Source organism: Pleurodeles waltl, unplaced genomic scaffold, assembly GCF_031143425.1.
Source record: "Pleurodeles waltl isolate 20211129_DDA unplaced genomic scaffold, aPleWal1.hap1.20221129 scaffold_70, whole genome shotgun sequence".
NCBI lineage: Eukaryota > Metazoa > Chordata > Amphibia > Caudata > Salamandridae > Pleurodeles > Pleurodeles waltl.
The window spans coordinates 1,155,671-1,172,210 of record NW_027150391.1 but is presented as its reverse complement, the minus strand read 5'-3'; the positions used below and the strand labels follow the sequence as shown (position 1 = coordinate 1,172,210).

At 48.3% G+C, this 16,540-nt stretch overlaps 2 non-coding genes across 2 annotated transcripts; one reads left to right on the top strand and one right to left on the bottom strand.

Annotated features, from left to right (window-relative positions):
- Positions 1-2,057: 2,057 nt before the first annotated feature.
- On the bottom strand, positions 2,058-2,130 carry TRNAF-GAA (transfer RNA phenylalanine (anticodon GAA)). The gene has a single exon. It is a non-coding gene; the product is annotated as a tRNA-Phe (tRNA).
- Positions 2,131-11,408: 9,278 nt separating this feature from the next.
- TRNAQ-CUG (transfer RNA glutamine (anticodon CUG)) lies at positions 11,409-11,480 on the top strand. Its single transcript has one exon. It is a non-coding gene; the product is annotated as a tRNA-Gln (tRNA).
- The last annotated feature ends 5,060 nt before the right edge of the window (positions 11,481-16,540 follow it).

Genomic DNA, 16,540 nt, shown 5'->3' with positions numbered 1-16,540 from the left:
GACAGGTGGTAAAAAAAAAAAAACCCTTGTGCAAAGAATAAAGAATGTGTGTCCTGGGACAAAGCCAGTGCTTAATTTGTGCTTGTTGTTTCCGGTGCTGAGCAGTTATTTTTGAGGGCAGAACTTATTTTCTGCCTCAGGCATTTACTGCGAGCAAAAGACACATATGGGAAAGATGGAGGGAGAGAAAAACAAAAAAGTGTCACAAAAGGAGAAAGCAGAAAGCTGCAGGAGTGAGCTGAAGGGGCTGGGAGTACCTTTAAATGGACTGAAGAGGCCCGAGATGGCTTCAGGATTACGCTGCCACAGTATTCAGTGTTCGCACATTTAAATGCAGCAGCCGCGTGTTTAAGAGGAGGGCTTTGGGCACCGGCACGTTTTTACTTACAAATTAAGCACTGGACAGAGCTCCTCATGCAAACGCCGCCCACCCATCTTGTGATGAGTTTAGTAAACACAACAGGCTCTCTGTAGAAGCAAACCACACTGCTGGGGTCTCCAGAGGGGCAGTGCCCTCTGCCTCATGGGAAACCGAGACCCCTCAGAATGGGGTCGACCCTTCTCCACAAATAGCTGAGGAAGGGGCTCTAGTTGAACCACGGGGCACCCACTACTCCCGTTAATAGCGCAGGGTAGAAGTGCTGACGGGTGCGCCGCCTTGAGTCCTGTTTCTAGGAGCCAGGCCGACGTCGTTGTACTGAAACTACATATACCTTGCTCTCGCTGCAAGGAATTTCTTCCCATTCCACAAAACATATTAATCCGTTTTTTTTTTTTTATCCCATGATCGCTTGTTTTCTTTCACGGTAAACCAGTTCTTTGTTGGTTATTTTGTAGCCACAACTGAGAAAAAACACACGAGGAGGTTTGTGAACTTTTAAAGCCATTTTAGTGTTGATGATTTAAGGGCCCGGCTGCTGGAGAGAGCTGCGCCCCTCGGGGCTGAAAAGGAAAATGATTTCTCTGCCAATACGAAGGGATCCAGCGATCCTGTGGGACCTGAGGGTTTTATTTGTTCAAAAAAGCGTGTACCCCACAGTGATAAAATAGGTCAGCAAACAATAGCATCTGGGGACATCTTGTAAAAGCTCAGAGTTCACGGAGTGACGTGGATACAGGTTAAGTGAAGCACCTGGGCTGAGAGAGCCTCGCGCTTTGAGCTGCTAGTAGCAGACACTTGGGAAAACACAGAGAGGGACCTGTGGGTCTTCCCACCTCTGAACCTGTCGGAATTGGAGACATCACCCAGAACAAGGCACCCAGTGATCCCGCCCCTCGCTCCCTCAGCTTCTGTTCCTACCTTTCCACACATAAAGTGTCTGAAGTGTGTACATCCGGTGGTAGCGTGGCCGAGCGGTCTAAGGCGCTGGATTAAGGCTCCAGTCTCACAGGAGGCGCGGGTCCGAATCCCACCGCTGCCAGCGGCATTTTCTTTCTCACTCATCACCAAACCATTTATAAACTAGAAATGAAACCCTATTCCCGCGATGCTCCTTCCAGGGCGCCACACAGGTGTTTTGCTCTTCCTGGCTGTCTCAATTATATCTAGACACTTAATAAAGAGCAGCTAGGTGTGCTATATATATTCTATATATTCTACATATTAATGAAAAAGCTGCTGCTCTGCTAGCAAGAAAAAATATCTGGAGGTTTTATACAGCCAGTGAGTTAGAAAAGAAAAAACGCTAGTTCTTCTAGCAAAATAAAACTCTCTCTTTAAATGTCTAACTGCAGGGTAATCTTTTTTGCTACTTAATTATGCTTTTGTCGAATTTGCAAAATAATGCATCAATTGCTGCCTAATCTGCATATGTTAATGAACAAAATTATTTCTCCCCGTTCTGAGCATTAAAGGTTCCAGCAGTCCGCAGGTGGGATGAGGAAGGGCTGAGGTGAGGAAGGAGGGTGGACAAGGGACAGGGGTGGGATAAGAATGATGGTTTGAAAGCGAGAGGGAGGGGGCAGGAGGGACAACGCAAAACCAGAGGGGAAATAAATAAGGGGAGTGTGGAGGAAATTATATATAAATACCAAAAAAGTCACAAAAGTGTCCCTGCTGCCGAAACCCGGGATCGAACCAGGGACCTTTAGATCTTCAGTCTAACGCTCTCCCAACTGAGCTATTTCGGCAGATGGGATAACACTATAGATGCAGCCCTTGTAGCACTAAGCAATGAGTGATGTGATGTATCCTGTGACGTGTCACTGAGGGGTGATCTGTCCCCCTCTAAGTCGCTGTTAAATCCTTTTCATTGCGGTTATTAAGGGGGCTCCGGGTGCCCAGGATCAACCAGCGCCGGATGGAGGCTCTGTACCAGCACCTGGCACCTGGAGCGGCCGCACAAAGCCTCCTTTTCAGCCCAAATGACATGAGAGACGAGAAAGTGCAGGAGAGAGAGCGCAACACAGAAACAGAAAGGAGAAAGAGAGAGAGAGAGAGAGAGAGAGAGAGAGAGAGAGAGATATATATATATACCTTCTCCGTGAACCCCGCGGGGGTGAGAGCGGCTGGGGGGGGGATTGATAATAAATGCGTTTTCGCGTCAGACGAATAATAACGATTACATAACGCGCAGCTCCAGACCCCGCTTAGGAGAATCAATGGAAATAGTCTTCAGTGGGGCTGAAATATGAGTGAGTGGAATAACTGACAAACATCCCAGGAGACAAAGTCATTGAACCGCGAATAATCTTTATAAAATAATAAGAAATACACCTGCAGTGGTGCTCTTGGAGGGGCCCGCGGAGAGAAAGAGCCCCGCTCTAGTCTCTCTGTGGGCTCTTTCAGGAAGGGGAAGTGACGGTGCCGGGACGGGATTGGTTTTCAAGTAAGTGGGGGGTGGGCTTTGAGGGTGGGGATAAAAGGGGTGTAGGGGGAGGGACCGGCGTCTTTCCGCACAGCCCATTGCGCGGTGAGTTTGGACGGTCCCTGGGGTGAAGTTATTGCGGGCAAGTGCGAGTTTGGGCAGGGCCGGAGGAGCCTATTTTGTTTAAAAATTCGGTTGACGAGCATTTCCCTGCTCGTTGACCAAGTGTCTATTTCTGGGCATAAGTGGCGGCGCGCTGTCTAGGTAAGCGCCGTCCGCCAGCGCACACGTGCGCTTTTTGCCAGGCCAGGTTCGCGGCCTTCAGGCAATTTATTTTGGAATAATTCGGTGCGCGTGACGGCCGACAAGCATTTTGGGCACCGCTCGTCGACCGGGATCACATTATTGGGCATAAGCATCGGCGTGTTTTAAAGCCAACACGCTGACCGTTAGGGCTCACGTGAGTTTCTGTCAGGCCGGTTAACGGCCTTAAACATTTTTGCAGGAATTTTAGGGATAAGAGAGTCTCCGCTCCGGCGCCATGGCAACCAGCCATGACGCTGAGGCAGTGAAGGCCGCGCTTCGCATATTAGGCAAAGCCGGCGGATCTGACCTCCTCAGGCCTGGGGTTTTGGACCAGGCCTGGGTGGGAATGGTGCCGGTGTACATCACCTGAAAGGGCCAAAAAGCCCCAAAAAGCGGCGGTGGGGCGGGCGCGTGGCACAGCTTCCCCCACCAGCCAGATGGGAGAGGGTGAGGGACCCGCCAGTGAAACAGAGGCAACAGAGGAGGGGGCAGCATCAGACCAACAGGAGGGGGGCATTGAGGCACAACAGGAGCAGCCATTGGGGGATGGGCCCCCCTGGCAGGATTTAGTGGTGCAGGAGCTCCCGGGCCCCAGTACAGAGATGGCACCTATGGACCTGTCCCTCCCCAGAGAGGTGGCCAACACAGCAGGGGCCCCCATATCAGCAAAAAAGAAGGGCAAGGGCCCCAGTCAGGGGGGTGGCTCGGCAAAGGAAAGGCCAGCAAAGTGCAAACCAAAAAAGCTGGGGGGGGTGGAGCGCCCGAGCCCTTTACAGGACTGGGGCAGAGTGGCCCCAGACTCAGCTGGCTGGACATGGGCGAAGCATGGGACTTAGAGGCCAGGATTCGGGAGCAACGCCGCATAGTGGCAGAAACAGAAGACAGGTGGGCCCAATTATGCATGGAGCATGAGGTGGCCGCACCATACGGTCAGCAACTAAAGAGGCCAGCAGAGAGCGCAGGGAGTGCAGGGAACATGCCACAGGAAGCTAGCAAGGGAAGCTGGGTACCGAGCGGTAGGGGCCAGGAGGCTGGTGCGGCCGGTGGTTTAGGTAGCGTGATGGGAGCCAGTGGCGCACATGGTCACGATTGGCGCGGAAGGTCGATGCCAACACACAAGGTTGGCAGAAAGAAGGCGATGCCAACAGGGCGCAACACGGCCCCAGCACGTTGGTCTGAAGCGCTAGAGGGGTCTTCGGCCGCCTTCTCTACTCAGCAGGATCAGGATCGGGGTTTCCACAGAGATGGTGGGTGCCATGAGGGACAAGACGATGTTTCAGCTAACTACATGATGATGAGTGGTGGTGTTGATAATAGGTTGGATGTGGGCGAAGAAGATGTGTTGGAACTCGACTATGAGGAGGATGTGGATGAATGGGAAGATGGGGAGATTTGGGAGGCAGAGGTGAGCAGCATGAGAGGGAGGGGGAGAGGACGCAGGAGCGGTGCAACCCCTCTTTCCGTTTCTATTTTTCAGGATCGGACTATCGGCGGAGAACAACAAGAAGGGAGGCAAGGGCAGGCACGTGGCTGAGGGGCCCGGAAGGTTTTGTGGCCTTTGGGAACACAAGGAAGAGTTAAAGGGCAATGGTGGTCGGTTTGGGGGGATGGCATAGGGGGCGGAGATGCCCCAGTACGGAAGTCCATTGGGGTAGGTGATTGTTCTATTCTTGACACACTATCGGACAAAGACTCTCAGGGCGGTGAGAAGGGGAAGGAGCTGCAAGGCAGTGCTTCAGCCGAGGGTGAGAGCTGGGCCAAGGTAGCGGGGAGAGAATACAGGGGCAGAGGATAAAGAAGGCGGAAGTCACAAAAAGAGGCTTCCTTATATGGGGCTGGCTATGCCCTTGGGATCGCATGTGGCAAATAAAACAGAGTCGAGAATATGGAGACAAGAGTATGTAGATGTTTTTAAACTCTTGCATAGGGACATACAAGCCAAAGAGGGTTCCAAGGAGGAAGAGTGGGAACTAGAGACCAAGGGTCCCAATTACAATGGATAATTGGACATCTGCATTCTTGATTTTCGCAAGCATATATTGCGAGAAATACCCATACAAGGCCATAGCACTCTTTAAGTATATGGACATCATTCGGAAGGCGCAAATGCACTTTGGGGGTTTTGCCTGGTTGAGTTACGACAAGGAGTTCAGGGACCGAGTGAGTGTCAATCCCGACAAGCCATGGGGTGACGTAGATCCAGAATTATGGATGCAATGGATGGCGTCATCGCAATCCACGGCATCTACCCATACGGCCAGTGGCCTGCCTGTGGTTTATAAGCCGTTTCAGGCGCGTCCCACCCAGGGAGGGGCGGATGTGGGGCAGAGAACCTCGACTACCACGACGGGAGCTTGCTGGAACTTCAACAAAGGTTTCTGTTCCAGACAGCCTTTTAAATGTAAACACGATTGGTCCAAATGCGGGGGCCGTCACCCGGTTACGCAGTGTTTTTCGATCTCCAGTCCAGCAGAGCAATGGAGAGCATCCAAGGGCAGAGGCACACAGGGCGCTCCTGCTCCAGAGGGGGCCTACGCCAGTTAAGATAGACTTTCTCATACCCTGGCTACACAGATACCCTGATAGGGCCACAGCGATTAAGCTAGCAGAGGGTTTTCAGGAGGGTTTTAGGGTCAGCTCCCAAGGTCCACGTACGAGGCGATGGGAGACAACTTGCGGTCTGCAAAAGAATTGCCACAGGTAGTAAGGAGCAAGCTGGATAAGGAAGTGTCACTGGGCAGAATTGCAGGGCCTTTTTATGATTGGCCGAGTCAAACTCTGATGATCTCCCCGTTAGGAGTAGTGCCGAAGAAGGCACCGTGTGAGTTTAGGTTGATACATCACCTGTCATGGCCGGAGGGCGCATCTGTCAATGACTTTATTGCGGCTGAGGACACCAGGGTAGTATATGCATCCGTGGACGATGCTATAAAACTGGTCAGGGGATGTGGCAATGGGGCTGAATTGGCAAAGTGTGATATACAATCAGCTTTCAGGCTACTGCCAATACACCCAGGAGATTTTTACTTGTTGGGGATGCAATTTGAAGGGGCCATTTATGTGGACAGGGTCCTTCCCATGGGTTGCGCGATATCTTGCGCCCTGTTTGAGGCATTTAGCACTTTCATGCAGTGGGTTGTCGTCAAGGTCAGTGGGCATTGTGCGGTGACCCATTACTTTGATGATTTCCTTTTTGTAGGGACAGGCGACTCCGGGGCTTGCGGGAAGGCATTGAGGGCCGTTCAAGATATGGTGCGCCATATGGGGGTGCCTCTGGCCCCGGAAAAGACTGAAGGACCTTTGGCGGTACTCACCTTTTTGGGCATCGAGCTAGACTCCATTACCTTGACAGCCAGATTACCAACACAAAAAGTCAAAGAAATGCTGGAATTCTTGGGTACAGTGAAGGAGGCTCGTAAAATTGATTTGCGAACGGCACAGAAGCTGCTGGGTTATCTCAACTTTGCTTGTAGGGTAGTCAGAGGCGGGAGGAGTTTTTGCAGGAGGTTGGGCCTGGCTATGTTGGGAGCAGTGATGCCACACCACAGAATACGAGTTTCAATGGGTCTGACCGAAGATGTGAGGGTGTGGGAAACATTCCTGAAGCATTTCAATGGGGTATCCATGTTTTTCTGCGAGGATGAGACAGTATGGCAGGTGCAGATATTTTCGGATGGGGCAGGAGCAAATGGCTTTGGAGTTTTTTGGGACGGCAGGTGGTGCGCGGAGTCGTGGCCAGCACAATGGTTGCAGGAAGGGAGGAGTAGTGCCTTTTTGGATTTTTTTCCCCTTTTGGTAGCAATGGCAGTTTGGGGGCTGGAGTTAGCAAATAGAACAGTTTTATTTAGAGTTGACAACATGACAGTGGTAGAACTTGTTCACAGACAGAAGGCAAGGGACCTGGGTTTTGCGCTTGTTGAGCCTTTTTATATGCAGTGTTTATCTTTTAATGTGATTTTTAAAGCTGCTCATATACCGAGAGTATTCAATGAGATTGCGGATTCCCTGTCTCGTTCACAGTGGCAGTGTTTTCGCAACCTGGTGCCAGGAGCAGAACGGAGCAAGACAGCGGTCCCGGCAGACATTTGGGAGTAGGGGGCATGATGATCAAAGGGCTGGTGGAGATGTCTTTAGCGAAATCCACTCGCCGAAGTTACCGGCTGGTCTGGTTGGATTTTCAATCATTTGAGCGGTTTGCAGGAAATTTTTGGCTGCAGAAGGGTAAACAGTTAGAGCATTGTGCCTTGCGTTTCGTGCTGTTCATGATACAGAAAGGTTGTCAGCGGCGACTATTGGTGGAAAACTGGCGGGTGTTTCATTTTACGGGAAACTGTTTTTTGATCACGACCCAGCTAGAAACGACTTGTTGGGTAAGATGTTAGAGGGATGGAGCAGGGTTAGATCAGCGGAGGGTAGAGCGGCCATAGAACCTATTGGTTTTGAATTATTGCTGGAGTTGTTGCATGTGCTGCCTGTGTGTTGCGCAGACGAATATGAGTTAGCACTGTTCCTTTTATGTATGGTGTGGATGTTTTTTGGCGCATTCCGTGTGTCGGAATTGTTGGGGGTTGGAGCAGCGGTAGGGGTACGGTACAACGAGGTTTGCTTACATGGCGAACGTTTGGGGATTTGGCTTAGACGCTCTAAGACCGATCAGCTAGGCAGAGGGAAGTGGGTGTGGTTGGAAAAAGGGGGCAATGCCTCGGAATGGATGAATTTTCAATCCTTGAGTTTTTCGCCTAGAGAGGCTGGGGTGTTTGTACACAGGTCTGGGTCCAAGCTTACCAGTTTTCAGCTCCTACGCGTGTTGAGGATGGCTCTGGGACGGACGGGCCGTCAGGCCATGGATTTTGGCACACATTCGTTCAGAATCGGGGCAGCCACGGCCGCGGAGCATTTGGGTTGGGATTGGGCGAAGATCAGGGCGATAGGTCGCTGGAAGTCAAGGTGCTGTGAACGTTATGTGAGGCCCTGAAGGGCTGGGAACAACAACAGTTTCTTGGGGGGGGGGGGCTGTTATGTAAACACATGTTACAGTTATTTTTTTATTACAGGAGATGCGTCCGGTCCATCGCATGGCAAGATGGTCACGTAGCTTGTAGGCCATTCATTTATCCACTGGGCAGTGACGTTCGCGGAGAAACAAATCTATGGTCGGGCCCTGGGACTTTCCAGTAAACAGCACAAGGTGTTATGGTGGGGGAAGAGCGGCATGCGGTGGGGTAACCTGCTTCCTTTCATCACATCTAACTTACTGAACTGGGGGTGTCTGGATTTGTTAATCATTCACTTGGGTGAGAATGATCTTGTTAAACTATCACGACTCATGCTACTGCAACACATGCAGAGAGACTTAGAAACTATCAATCAGAAATTGCATGGCACCTGCTTGGTGTGGACGGAATTTGTACCTCGTAGGGTGTGGAGAGGGGCAGTCAAATATGGAGCCATGGTGCGGGCTCGCAGGAAACTTAACAGAGCTATGAGAGTTTTTTGCTGGGCGCAGGGAATAAAAATCCTGGAACATGAGGACATTACAGAGCAGGATGTGGCGCTCTTTAGGGATGATGGTGTACATTTGTCCACGTTAGGGAACGCATACTATTTGATGGATTTGAGACTGTTGGTTGGGGATTTGAGGGGGAAAACATGTGGGTCAGGAGTAAGGAGTGAGAAGGTCAGGTTGCTTGCTGCCCCACCCTCGCGTGTCTGCGAGGGTGGGGCAGCAAGACGTCAAATGGGTTTGTGCTGGTTGGCAGTAAATGGGGGAGGGTGGTGAGTCAGATGCGGCTTGGCCACCCTTCCAGGGAATAAACAAGCAGGTGAAGGCTGTGAGTGGGGGTACGCACGAACCAAATGGGGCATGAAAGGAAAAAGGGAGTGTGTAGGGGAATGGAAATGAAATGAGGGTTTGGAGTGGAAGGATGAGCGAGATGATGTAAAAGGGAGGGCGTTATTAAAGTTGCGGTTTTCGGAGTAAAAGTTAAGGTTTATGTTGCTTGTTGCAATCCTGTCCTAATAAATGACCTTTTACACTAAATGGATGTCACTGAATTATTTCCCGATGTCACTGATGAAAGAAACCGGCAAAATGCAGATATTGTGTGGCCCCGTGGCTCTGTGGCTAACTCGTTGGACTTATAGGGAGCTTTGGAGACATTGAAGGGTCGTGGGTTCGAGTCACTGTTACTTTTACACAGATTTCCTCAGATCATGGCTGGAACGGTAAGTATTCACCTTGAATCCGTGCAAGTAATTCTCCCAGGTATTAAACTCTCCCACCATGGCCTGTATTACAAATACAGCCCGGGGGGCGCAACAGGCGTGTGAGCTCCTTTTTAGCGCCCTTGGGGCACTATGGGATTACAAAGGGGGCTGCAGATGCTTGAGCCCCCCCTCAGTGGTACTGACAGTGGTACTCTGCGGCCAGCGCTATCTCCAGAGTGTGATCTTTCCACATTCAAGTGATTTCAGACTTTTTCACCTGTGACCTAATGTTTTACTTATGATATTTCTCAAAGAATGCTTGATGGGTGCTGTTTTAATGTAACATTTCCAGTCTGTAATACATTTAAGGAGTGAGCTACAACCCTTGTTAGGTTTGTTCTTTCTACCAATTCATAGTGAGCTGCTGCATGAAGCTGGGCTCTGGCTGTCAGTGCAGCTTCAGAGAAGTAAAGGTGACAGCTGACAAACTCACTCTTGTCACAAATCATGACTGCAGCTCCTGGGGTCAGCCTTGTAAGACCCCCAATAAAAGCTTCCGGTGCGCTCGTGCATGTTACCTCTCAGTCGAGCCTGGAACCGGATGCGGAAAATGTGGCTCTTTCCAGAGTCACCGATTTATGTTTTTCAAGTTCTACAAAGAAACGTAATCTCACAGGTGCTCGTCACCCACAAACACCAGGGGGCGCTGCACTATGATTTCCTCACTTGAAAAAACATAACGAGATTATATCTATTTCAGATAAAAGAATGCTACACTTGGGTTTTTTGTAGACACAGCGGATATTCAGTAACAACGTGATGATTTAGAAGCAAGATTTGGCTAAGAATAAAATCTCTACCAGAAGTGGGGCTCGAACCCACGCGGACACATGTCTATTGAATCTGTGTGTGAGGCCCTGATTTCCTTCGATTCTATTGTTGTTAGTGTAAAGAAGACGCCGTTTCCCACAGGAGGTAATACCCGGTAGGTCCAGGGGAATAGTGTTGATCGGACATCAGCCACTTCACAAACTAACACAGCTGAATTACACTCAGTCACTGAGCAGCATGTCACGGTGTGAGCTGTGTGTACCTGATGGAATTGTGGCGCTTGGAAGGCTCAGCACCGGCGCTACAGCGCTTCACTAACTTGCTCTCTACCCTGTGTGTAAACAAGATCCTGTCCGGTGACTCCCCTGAGCCCCCCCCTCTGAGCACCGGGCTAGGAGCAGCACCTGTCAGATGTGGAAATTACACATGAGATACAAATCTGACACCGAGGTGCTCTGACTTTATTGGGTGCAATGATTACGCCATATTAAAGTTTTTGGGCAATATCTCCCAGAATCCGTTTGTGCATTAATACCGCCCCCTTTGCCCTTGTTAAAGTCCGGAGGCTGGACCTGCCACAGTTAAATGAAGGGTGTGAGCTTTATCACAAAAATACTGGGTGCACAAACCTAGCACAACTTGTACCTGCGGCTGTAATCAGGCCCAGAGCTGTAATAAAGCAGGAGGCAGAGGATGGTACCTTGGAGGAGGGAGGAGCCTGGACTCGGCCTCACATCAACTCAAACATGTCCACTGATGCGGAAGTGACCGAAGTTTAACAGTGGGGTCACTTTTAGCTGTGGGAACAGATTCTTCATGAGATGAAATGTGAGGGGCCAGACTGGAAACTACACTCACTCGTGGCAAATAATATTTAAACCATCTCATGGCAGCTCAACCAGCTCCAAAAGCAGCCCTGGAGCTGCAGTCCGCCGGGAAGAGGCCACAGTAGCGGAAAGGAGGAGGGGGTCACCTTGAACCCACCGCCCCATGGGATGGAAAGACGAGCCACACCTGAAAAAACAAGGTTTGTGAACTTTTAAAGCCATCTTAGCGTTGGTGACTCCAGCAGAAAAGGAAGGTGATTTCTCTGGCATCAAAAAGGGATCACGACCTTGAATTTACCCCATTATTTTAGCAGCATTGACTGACACCCCAGAGCTTCATTGGAAAGAGGTCAGAAATAATCAGTCCAGCGGGTGTCAGGGCCCTGCAGTCCAGGAATGAAAGCTCCCGGTCGGGGTGACAGTTTCAGCCGGTTCCATGGTGTAATGGTTAGCACTCTGGGCTCTGAATCCAGCGATCCGAGTTCAAATCTCGGTGGGACCTGAGGTTTTTATTTCTCCATAATTCTACTTCACCCCACACCAGTGTTGACAACGATCACTAAATAATGACAGACCTGTCACCTATCTATCTCACTGGAAGCAGAACAGGTCGTCTTTTAGAAGCTGAAAGTTTTTATGGAGTGAAGTTGATAGAGTTCAAAGGTCGCAGTGTGAAGCTCCTCCTCTGACACTTTCACACAAGCGGCCAAATACCAGGGCTTAGTTTTCAACCTGATGCACCTGCCCTTGTTTTTGGGGACCTTTGGTTATAAAATCATCTCTGGACACGTGTATCTAGCAGGTCTGTGTGACTAAAAATGGATTGTCACATAAGAGCAGTCAGGTTGGGATATTCACAGCAAATTTGACAATTTTACTTTGGATTCGCCTACATAGGTTTTGCACTTGGGTTCATTATTTCGTTTGGCTCCAGCAACCCACTTGGGGCAAAAATTAAAAAATTGCAGGACCACCATAACCAGCATGCACTGTACTCAGTTGAGAGGCCCACTGGGGCGGACTGGTATTTAAAGAGACTAATCAGGTGCCTGCAATTAGACAAGCTGAAGCCATGCCGGTCTTTTCAACAAGAAAGAAATGCCTGGAACACTTCCAGCACTGGCTGCACCTACGAGGGTGAAACACTTCTATATTTTTCTCTGCTGAAGAAAGGATTGACCTAGAAACACGTGTCCAGAGATGATTTTATAACCAAAGGCCTGGAATAATGAAACTGCTTAAAGAAATTCAATGTGAGTTGCTGGCTTTGCTTTTTCATCCCGTTTATATAACCTGTTGGGAGTGCGCTTTCACATGAGGACAACTTCGTTTTTGATATATATATGTATACATATATATATAGCACCTAGTGGCAGTCGCCACTAGGTAGTTATAGTTAGGACCTAGTTTCAATAGACTGAGCATTTTTTCTTTTGTCAATAACTTTGGCAATGCTTGACGCATCTTCACGAAAATGTAAAAACGTATACTTTGCCCAGTTGCCCTGAAAGTTTTGGGGTGATCAGTCAAGTGGGGACCAAGGAAAAGGGGGGAGTGGAGGGGAGCAAAATGCGTTTTCCCCATTCATTTTTCCATTGGACATTTAGACACACCTACAGCCCGAACCACTGATCGGAATTACACCAAATCTGGAACAAAGATAGATTCTGTTCCGCAGATTACACTTTTTGTGGTTTTGTGTTAATCCGTTCAGTAGTTTTGGAGTAATGTAAGGCCAGAAAATATAAATATTTAGGGACACGACTCCGCCGCAGGTCCAATTTGATTGGGTGCTGACACTTCAACGGGGAAGTGATGGTAGCCATCATGGGTCTCAGCTTCAGCCGAGTCCCAGACAAAAAAGCCAAAAAAAGGGGCCAGGGTAGAATCACCCTGACTTCCTACCCTAGTGCAGGGGTCCCTGAGGGACCCTGCCAAGGCTAAAAAGCATTTCTTAAAAAAAAAAAATGAAAAAATCCACAGACAGATCAGCAGATTTTTCCAAGATTTAAAAAAAACAAAAACATGGTCCCCACGTTTTCTATTTGGTTTCCCCGGGTAGGTCGGTTTCAAGGGCATTTGTGACTTAATAGAGGAGGGGGGCTCATGGGGCCCCCCTCCTTGGACTTTAATAAGCTCCGGGGACCTCCACCTTGCCAGGACGATTTTATAAAATTGGCGGGGGACCGCACAGCCCCGTCCCTCGGGGACCACCAACTTACCGGGGCAAAATTATTTTTTAAGGTTGGGGAGGGCAGATGGCCTCCCCCACAGACCCAGGGACCACCACCTCCCCGGGACTTCATTAATATTGACTGGGGGAGCTGTAGCCCTGGTGACCACCACCTTCCCTGGGCTATGTCCGCATTAGAGAGGGCCTGAGCAGCCCCCTTGAGGAGCCACTGATAGCCCTGGTGGCCACCACCTTCCCGGGGCTATGTCCACATTAGAGGGGGGCTGTGCAGCCCCCTTGAGGAGCCACTGATGGCCCTGGGGGCCGCCACCCTCCTGGACCATCTCTGCTATGTCAGGGGGTGCTCACCCCCGGGACATAGTCACAGCAAACACTCCGGTTTCTGACAGTGGGACCTGTCAAGCAGGTCCCGCTAGCACAGAGCGGAGTATTCATATCCGTTCCCTGCACACAGGTATGCCTGCAAGGAAAGGAGATGAAAGGTTTGCTTCACCAATTACTGAGTTGCTGTTAAAAGCAGCTCCTTGCTTGCTGAAGCAATGGGACCACAGGCTTCTCCTGTGGTCCCAAATAGCCCATAAAGAGCATGTACTAAGAACAAAATATAATAGGGACCTCAGTGGAGGCCTTGAGGCTTACTCTGTGTTTGCAGATAGCCCATAAAGGGCATGTACTAAGGGAAAAAAAATAGTCAGAGACCTCAGGGGAGGCTTTGGGACTTCCCCCACGGTCCCAGATAGCCCATAAAGGTCAGATTATAAATTAAAAAAAATATGTAGGGACGGCGGCTCCTCTGTGGTCCCAGACAGCACATCAAAGGCTAAAAAAACTGGATAGTTGACAAAAAAAATGATAGTTCAAGTGTGAGGATCACACACCATCACACTGTCTGTTGAGGGTTTGAGTCTGTCCAACACAAATCCACAGATATTACAGTGTGTACAATTACCTTTTTACTGGGATTTTGTTTTGTCAGGCTACGCTTCGTGGTCTGACAGACCAATGGCGTTAGTATGTTAATGCTTTTGGAGGGTCGGGGAACTTTCTTACAAGTATATTTTGTGTCCATTGATGTCTACGTTTTAGTTCTGTTTAGACCAGAGAATTTAAGAAATGACCACCACCACTTTACTTTGCAGCGTTCATTTGACTAAAGAGATATATTTTTCTCTTCAGTTTTACGTAAACCCAGGACACCTAGGTAACAATTGATGATAATTTATTTGATCAGCGGTCTTCACCCGTAATATGCTGCTTCTCGGCATACGATTTCCAGACTTTGTTTTTTTAAAGTTATAATCACACTGATTATTGCCAAGATGGGCATTCGCCTATGAAACAGGCTGGACTACACAAAACTGTGACCTTGTCTGGTTTTGGTAAAACTTTCTGTCTCTAGGAAATACTCATTTCACTGCTTTGTTATCGCCAGTAGTAGGAAAATAATGTACTTTTCGGTCTTTTCGATATTTTTGTGGCCCTTGGATAAGTTGTTTGATTATTGGTCGGTGCATTTTCTCTTTACACCTTTCTCCATGGTTGTTTTTACTTTTCCTATAGGCTTATCATAGTTGTGTCTGTTTCATTTAAATCTACCTGACTCCTACACAATGATCTCAAGAAATGCACCAATAGGACGTCTTGGTGCTTTTGAATTTACTTCTTCTAAACAGTTGATAATTGGAAACTCATTTTCCATTGGTAGGTTATCCATATATCTTTCTCTTATTTCCCGCTTTACAGGCATGGGCATTCCGGGGAGTCTTTCTTATCACCAATTGGAAGCTTTTTCCATGTCAACACCTCTTTGTATTTCTACTCTATCGTGTAGTACAAACCATGGATATTTCATTTGATTCTGTATTTTTATTTTGTATCTCTATATTCTGCATTAATGGTTCACCCTGGGTGTACACCATTCCCTTTCAACATCACCGGTTTTCCACTTTTTCACTTTTTTACTTCACTTTTTCTTCTTTTTTGTCTGTGTTAGTACTGTACATATAATTACATATATTCGTCCAAAATAATAGAAAAATTCCTTTTGCTTTTTTCTCCTTTTGTGTATACACCGTACAGCCTTGAGGAAGTCATGTTGACCTAACACATGTTGGCTGTTGTTTCTCTTGATGTATGATGGATACAACCTTATGGAACATTTGGATGAACAATAAACGCTACTACACATCATTTTCAAATTGGAATCTTCATTGATACACACGGAAGCTAACTGGATGTACATGGTGTGCCCTGGTACATACTTATGAACTTTACAGCATCCTATGATATTCATATGATGCTATCTGCATTCTTGGTGGCTGGATGCTCACCAGTTGGACACCCATTAAGTTACTTGCTAATAACATATTGACTGCGTTGCCTTGATTATAATATACATATGTATAGGAGTTGAGAACATTGTACACAGCCACTGTTCTTTGTTGTTTACGTTTAAAATGTATGACTAACTGTAACAGCCCTATAACCTTTGTTGTTCCCAGTGAATATATATATATAATATATATATATATATATATATGTATATATTATATATATATTTTTTCTCACTAATGTTGCTGTAATCAGTAAACTAAAGGATTTATTTATAGGAGACATATAAATGCAACCATGTCAAACTTCTTATCATCAGAGCCTCCTGAATAACACATTCCTAAAGTGCCAAAATCATACCTTAAAATGTTACGTATATAGAATGAGTACTTCCACCATATATGTTTAAGTAGAATTAATGTACTTCTTTATATCACAAATATCTCTGCACATGTACGTAAATTTATCCCCAGTCTACGTTCAAAAATTAAGTTTCAAAAAGATAACAAGGCCAATGTTTGTAAGGAAAGGAGGAACCACATTGACCTACCTCCTTTGACCCCAGGGACCACCACCTCCCTGGGACTAGGCTGATTTTCTATAGGGGAAGGTGGGGCTGCACGGACATTCCTCCTGGGCTGTTTTTGGCCCCCAGAACCACCACCTCCCCGGAGCCCAGCCATACATATACAAAAGAGGGGGCCATGTGGATCCGCCTCCTGGACCCATCAATGGCCCTGGGGACCACATTTCCCAGACCTGTTCCCCATGTCCCGAGGTGCCCACCCTTGGAACTTTGAGCAAACTGTAAGTCCAAACCCAGCAGGTGGAAGCAGGAAAACTGCTATCACCCACTGGGAGCAGACTTTTCACCTGTTTCCCTGCCCACTGTCAAGCAGGCCAGAAAACAGATAAAAAATTGCTCCCACATGCGTGCAGGAGCAATGCCAGCTCCCACTGGAGGCGGAGAGCTGGCAGGGTTCAGTGGGGCATTCAGGGTCAGCCCACGCCCCCCAAAAGTGCACACTGGTTGCCCT